The sequence below is a fragment of the Botryllus schlosseri genome, chromosome 13 (genome assembly GCF_051294905.1).
Source record: "Botryllus schlosseri isolate E-star chromosome 13, Bs_hap1, whole genome shotgun sequence".
Classification (NCBI taxonomy): domain Eukaryota; kingdom Metazoa; phylum Chordata; class Ascidiacea; order Stolidobranchia; family Styelidae; genus Botryllus; species Botryllus schlosseri.
Genome location: NC_137248.1, coordinates 10,464,527 through 10,472,463, shown reverse-complemented (window position 1 = coordinate 10,472,463; position 7,937 = coordinate 10,464,527). Strand labels below are relative to the sequence as shown.

Sequence of the window (7,937 nt, the reverse complement as noted above, 5' to 3'; positions counted from 1 at the left end):
CGGATCATATATGGCGCAATTTGCGTTTAGGGAATTATGACTTCCGTAATTTAGGAAACAAGAGTAATATAATATTACAAGACTTGATTACGAAAAGATCGGCGCGAACAAAATATTGGAGCAAGCATACCACGGGCGATTACAGAACTTACATAATATATTGTTGTTAAAAGCTGTAACTTCATCAGTAGGCCTACGACACATTAAATGGCAATGACTCGGGAGAAACGCCAGAAATTAGAGGTCGTCAGTGAAGTAATACACGAGCGCCTACTATAAGCCAGCACTTAGTTGAATAACACAGTGTCGTGGATCTTGAAGTGACACTCATTCATAAAACGAAAACCTGGCGAGGAGCATCTGAACTGGGTGACTTATATCAGGATTTGATGGTATTCCTGACGCGCTATACGCGGGAATACGGAAATAACAGCCTAATCAGAGCAGCGCTTTATATGGTATATTTCTATTTCCACTGTCGGCGGTGTATGAAACCAGTCACTCTGTAGCTACAAATCCCATCATTTATCCCGCTCTTGAACGGTTTCAAATCCCCTACAATGCCCTCAATGAGCAGACGAAAGTGCGATACAAGTACGTAACAAGAACTCGCGAATAACAAAAAGTATTCTTTTCAATTCGCATCTGCTCTTCCTGCTATCATATTGTGCCATCCCACAGCGGACAGTTGGACAGAATCCAGCTCCTTCATTTTCTACACATACTAACAGCGTTCCTAATGCTTTGACCCTTTAACGCTCGCATCTGCAACAGCCGGCATCATGCACAACTGGAACGACCGTGTCAAGACTTCATTGTCTATAGTCACATACAATGGCTGACTGAGCATTGTGACCAAGACTCGGGCTGGATTTGATTGGTTCACGATGTTCCGGAGTTAATTGCAAAAGGATAACGTCAAATGGCGCAAATTTGTTATCCAAATATTCAGCTAATCTGACTCCAGTGTTCTTACCGCGGGAAGTGCTCGTTTGTTAGTCGTGTACGGGCCGCCAGAAGAAAGCAAACACGGCTATTTCAAAGCGATTGGTACTAAGGCAAGATCCTTGGTCAAACAGGGAATAAAAACCCAAATTTTCACGTCCGAAAACGGGGACGAGCTATCAAAGAGAAAAGCCATAGCAAATAGTGGTTTATCTGTTTGCTAAACGATGTCAAAAGGTATTGGGAGTGATGATCCACTACGCCTAATTACAATCAAAAGAAACGCAAGCCTTCCTATGAAACACTTGGCGGGCGGGTATACACAAAGGATGGCTTCAATTAAATCTGTTGGGAAAACTACCATTCCTCCGCGATTTGTCAGGCACTTTGTGTGAGCAGATGAACAGTTGTCTGGTAAATCAGCGGGAAGTCGCACCATCGTACCCGCTAGCGCAAACTTCGCTAACGACACACGTTTTGATCTTGAGGCAAAGGTCACGACTCTGAAGAATTTACGCTCGGGCCTCATTATCAATGCCTGCGCTACCGCGCAAGACGGTACAAATTGCATCGACCATTAATCAAAATCGGCAAAATTTAAGTTTCTATCATTCCGCTTTGTCGATGGCAATACAAGAAAAGTTGCGTTTTCGTAGAACATATCCGTAATTTTTTCGAAATATTCGCCTGAAATGACGTCAATAAGTTGACGCACTACTATTAATCGTGACATCAATTTCTTTGTAAACGCACCGCATGCCGTTGTCTATCGATATCAAGTTATTTTCATTGTTTGTGAACTTTATAAAGCAAGTTAATGAAAACGCAGTTCGAAATACACAATTACACATGACCCGGACGCAAACGATGTTTCGGAACGACGAAAATATTACTGTCCAGTGTTTGGCATTCACTTGACATCGATTGCTCAGGTGGCGTGCGCAGATGTCCAACTCCAGCCTGGAAGTTTACCAAGTTTTAGGACCCTGGAGAACTGAGATTTCAATATCATTCCGCCAGAACGAAAATCAAATAATACAATCCCAATACAGCAAAATTAAATTACTCATCGATGTCTATAGCGCAGAAAATATTTTTCACCGCGATTCTTGGTGACATTGCAGCAAATGGGACAGGCGAAATTTAGAAATTTCCGATCAACTCTCGCTCATTTTCTTCACCTGAAATTTACGTATGGGCGTCTTGAAGTCGTTCATATAAATAGCTCATTTGTCCCGTCCAAATAGACATCTGCCGGATACTACTGCAATTCGGATCAAAATTCGATGATCCAGATTTAAATCGGAATTGATATGAGATCTAGTTACATGAGTTACAAACGACAGGATAAGGCAATGAACATTGCTTCTGCTCAGTACAGAATGCCAATATATTATTCCAATTCATTTTATGTTATTTCCTGGTAAATGATTTTCTTTTATTATCTGTGTAGCTGTGTTTAAGCCACTGCAGACGAGGAACGTACACCGACAGATCGGGGTGCCCCTCTACAGGACCACTCGATAAAGGTTTACTTATATCGGGTTATTACCTGCATTTACGGTAAATTATTCTGACGCTCGATGATAACAGTACTAACTTCAACAAGCCGTCCATATTCTTCATTGTTCACCCGAAGTTTTTCTACCTTTTACATACATATTCAATTTTGCGGTTACATAACCTACTGTTGGAATAAATCAAGACCGAGAACACGTTTAATTCGGCGTTCAAGATTTTTACGCAGGTTTATCACAGCGTTCCATTACAAATGCGTGCGGGCGTAATAGAAACAGAAAATCGTGATTTATCGTCTGCTTAATCGCAGCGCAGGATATAACCACAAACAGTGTCCCGAAATTAAACCCGTAAAGACAAGACTTCGCATAAATTCCCGACCGAGTTCCTGTCGCCGATTGCAGAAATGAGAGTGAGCCACAGGCATCTGTTCGCATAGCACATAGCGAACACAGCCAATTCCCACCAGGACAATACGCGGTTCAATGCTATGAGTACGGACAGGCTGTCAGACATATGCTAATGATGTACAACAGCGATGCCTAAACCTCAGCCGAATTTACAGACACTTTACATATGCTCGATTGGCGGTATGACTTTGTTTGCGGCGGAAGACACCATGTATTACCGTCTGCTATTGAAGACCAACTTCCTATTCTTAACCCAGACGAAAAGTCAATAAGGGGGCTGGCGTACAACATATTCCCACTCCTCACAATGAGAAAAATACACTGTATATCTCTGCTTCATATACGCTTTGCACATCTAATTATCAACTGATACGATGGCAGAATGCTCAACGATAGCTTCTAAAATACCTCGGACTATACCAGGGATTAGTTTTGTAAAGGGTCACGGCCTATGTATACCTACACTCCCCGTTAGCCTACCATACCACTACCGCCCGTTTTAGTCACGAAAACCAACAGTGAAGATACATACGTGACTGTCGCTAGACAATATATCAAGTATGATTGAAATGACTTGTGTTACATTGTTGGCACGGCACTGTATAATTGAAATATATTAAAATGAGTAATGGAATGCGATGAAATCCACACAGCTGCATCGCCCATCCACGCACTCCAAGCAACAAAACTTGGGATCATGTGAAATTCGATCGTTCCCTAGGCACCATATTGAAACCCCGCGGTAGCTGTTAACGGAGTGCAAGCAAACAACCGTCAGGTGGCAATGCCAATTTGATTTTCAAATTTCTAGTAAAGAATATGTATTTTCAATGGCAATCCTAATACCATAAACATAAACCATTGTCAAAGGCTGTGTAAATTTACTTTGTTCGGACACAAGATCTTATACGTTGCAGAAATTGAATGTGATTTCACGTGCGTGTATGCATGGGATACTATTTAATGCTCATCCTCGATATTTTCCAATTAATCCTTAAGATACCAATTTCAACTTATTTACGTCGCGCGGTGCTCAACGTGATCGGAATAGAAATCTGGAAGGGGCAGTTGGAAATACGATGCGTCGTGACGTCACCAATCGACTGTGACGTATATAAGATCGACGAAGCCACGATGTTTGAATGCTAAGTCTAGGGAGTGCTGGAACGTCTCTAGATCCTCTTGACTGCGCCAGGGCAGCACTATAAATACATGGGGAAGATACGTGCATTTACTAAATTTCCACCAGGGTAAGGTGTAAATCGGGCCATTTGCACTTTCGGGTAGCAAGATTTGCATTCAAACGCATGCCAATGAGTGAAACCAGTCAAATACACCAATACATATGGAGATATATCGAAGGGGTGGGTGTAGTTGGGTTCTGTTCACGTGCAACACTTTTTTGCGCTTTCTTGGGTGTTAGGTGAAAACATAGTTCACTACACTCCTAGGATCTCCATAAGTGTTAGCGTATTTGACAAGATTTCACCCAGTGGAATGGTAAGTACCGGTAAGACAATTTTCACCAGTCGGCGAAGTATGTTTTTCGTTTACAGTGCAGTGCCACGCAAGTGATTAAATCCAGGGGCGTGTTTTTGATCAATTGTTATCCGCAGAGGTGGAAGTCGGGTCGGGACGGGTTCGGGCTTGCGACTTTTTATGCGGGATGACATCTTAAGTTCGGCTACACACAGTCCGTCAAGCTATATACTACATATATCTGGCTTCCGTGCAAGGTGGCGCTGTCGCCGTGTGCGACGCAATCAGCGGACTGCGAGACGTGTGGGTGATGGTTAACTGATTCCGTCCAAGCTGGCGCAGCTTATTCGTGTGCTGGTCTATAAGGCGTATAAAATACATTGAATAGTATGTTTGTGGATTCGCATTTTCCAGTATTACATAACGCGACGGAATGTGGCAGCTGTGGCTGATAGCTTAGAATGGAAAGCACTTTCATCACATTCGAAGGTAGAGTAGCATCCCACCATATATGGTGTAAAACGAGAACCACCTTATACGATTAAAAATTCTACTATTTAGATTTACAGTGTATGCGGCGGGCGGGAGCGATTCAAGGTCGCGTTGACGAAAATACACATCATCAATATTCGATACAATCAAACTATACGTGACATAACTCTATCAACTCTTATCCAATCACGGTTCGGGTCGATAATTATCTTTCAAACAGGGTTAGATCTCTCAAATTCATTCATCTTCGCGGTGAAAAATTCGTTCCGCACACCACGCAAGACCTCGTAAAACAATGAACACGTAAAAGGCCAAACGTATTCAACACCAGAAACCGCCCGCTAATGGTAAATACGGCCGCGTAATCCGACATAATGAATTCCAACCGATCTTGCGATATACTTCAACAATAATCCGCCGTGAATGGTTGGACATGGCCACGCTACAAACATAAACAAACAAGGCCGCGCAATTTTAAGTCACAAATCACAAAATCAATGACACGATTCCTCACGATCTGTTCAGGCCTTGTAGTGACCTTGTAGAGCTAAATCGAATTCGAGATTTTGTGTGACAGATGACGTAAATCGTTTAACGGATTGTAGCAATATGTTACAACGATTACACGGTGTATTTGATGAGATGGAATGTATACATCTTTCAAACACACGAAGCCAAGCCTTAGCACTATACTGTTTCCATTAGGAATTATATCAAAAGCGATTCCGCCGGTATGGCTTCATGGTCACGAAAATCAACAGATCGAGGTGACGTAAATTGCTCGTTTAGTGGATCGATGGCTCGTCATGGCGGCCATATGTATACTTGCACAGTGTAGGCTTAGAAAAACGACCGGAATGCGCATGCGCATATAGCACCGCGGTGTTCTGATATTCTCCTCGGGAAGAGGTGAGACTATGTGAAAATTGACTGCATATAGCTAAAACGAGCATTACCGGGCAAGGTTTCGGTAGAAACCGTAGTCGGCGATGCCAATGTGATTGCTGTAATTGAAATTTCACGCCGATATTTTCGGGAACCTTTTGTCATCAAAATCCCATCACCTAGCACATTGGTTCCCAAAATTTTTTGAGTCGTCTCCATCTTATCAAGCTGCACATATATATCTCAATGATCCCCTAAAAGCTTGAGGTTCATCTACTCAATTCCCTTACTGATGTAGCTTTGTTTATATAGTACTTCTACTTCCAATTTGAATATATTAATATTGTCCAGTGAAAAGTAGTTTTTGAATGGACTTCAGTTGCGGGTTGCAGTGAGGTTGAGAGAAGTTCAATTGGTGTAATGTGAAGCATATTTGCCCGGTTTGATCATTCCCCCCTTTCGCGGGCAGAAATGAGTCAAGTATACGGTACTGAGACGCTTTTCATCAACATCCATCGATTATATAAATCTCACTTAACAAGAGACCAAACAGTTAATGAAATATAATTGATGTTCTAACATCTTCACCCCCTTTCTCTGAAAATTGCCTCCAGAGGCAATATCGCCCACATTGGAAAACAAAGACTAGTATGAGGAGTTGCGCGTGGGTGCTATCACTATATCTCATCTTCTGGTTAATCGGACTGAAATCTGCCGCAAACGTTTCGGAATATTACCATCAAATGAAACTAAAAGATGCAATTGCGGATATGCGATTTTATAACCTTGCCCAGAATCGAAAGAAATCTCCGACGGGACAGCAACAGCTCCGTTACTGCTATGTTGAGACTTCCGCCTCAGCGGAATTTGTGATATATTACATATATTATACGACTAAGAAAGCCACATAGAGACATGACGAACATTCGAATGAGGGACGAAAATCTACGCCAATTTTGGAACCAACGACTTGGTCCTAAATCAATTTCCGATTCACATCATTACTGAGTGAGCAATCTGAGCATTGTGAAACCATTTTAAGCCTGTCGCCAGACGAAAATTACGAATTTTCAACGGCAAAGGAACGTTTGCTCCCACGGCACAGAGTGATATTAATGATACCCGGAATATATGAAGGCGATACCGGGTACACCGGATTAGCGGTAAAATAAGACGGATACCCAACCCGCATAAAACTCCATACGTCAGAATGATTAAATTAATGTATCAACTTTCAGCCGCGCTGACCACGGGATTGCCCATGTAATGCTTCCAGATGTGTACTTTGGTTGAGCCAGGATAAGTCTGGATAAGACTGTGCTTGGACAGGACTATCGATACTACAATATTCAAACTGGATAAAGCCTGACAAATTATATACAATGCAGACCCGCAAGATGAGCATATGTGCAATATACCTTTTAGGCTCCGCATCGTTTCCAATAAAATGACGACGGAATTACGGGACTGTAGGTTATTGATGCTTCGGGGTCCGGATGGCTGTGCTATATACAACTACTTGATAATAATGTATTAATATCCCAGAATGAGATAATGCAATGCACCCGGGATACATGACATATATATACAATTATTATTCGATATTCGAAAGCCCTGGTTTTATTCGAAATACACGGTTCGAACCGTGCGACAACATAGATGATTCCAATTTTATCTTCATGCGTATATTTTGTTCATTTGTAAAATTGTAAAGAAGTAATAACATACATTTGTTCGTCAATTGGTGATCATGGGTATGGGGTTATAATTTTCCTTATTATTACATTGAATCCCGTTGGTTTAATACCCATAAAACAAATATGCCTATGGCCGTAGCTTATAAAAATGCGATTCGCCACTAGCAAACGAAAAGTAAACCACCCCACAAACAAGATGTAGCCTGACAGAACCGAGAGGTTTTGCCAAGCACCACTTCACCGTATTGTTTCGGACACCTGTTACAACAAACAGTGCGCTGTGGGGAAAAGTGGATAAGAGTAAACACCGGATATCAACAGTAGTATCGTTAAAATGAAGAAAAATATATACAGTTTCGTAGGTGGATTGGACACAGTTCAACGGAAATTACCCGAATTCTTCCGTATTGAAGTAATAATGACTTGAGATATTCCCTTAATGCGATCGTAGCATCACAACATTCGAAGATTATTCTGAGTTGGAAGCCGGCGTGGAATGAAATGATATGAT

At 41.8% G+C, this 7,937-nt stretch overlaps 1 protein-coding gene across 2 annotated transcripts in view; it reads right to left on the bottom strand.

The window, feature by feature from the left end:
* LOC145454636 (uncharacterized) overlaps window positions 1-7,937 on the bottom strand; it is a 43,662-nt gene that overhangs the window by 28,335 nt on the left and 7,390 nt on the right. The gene's annotated exons all lie outside the window — the stretch shown is intronic.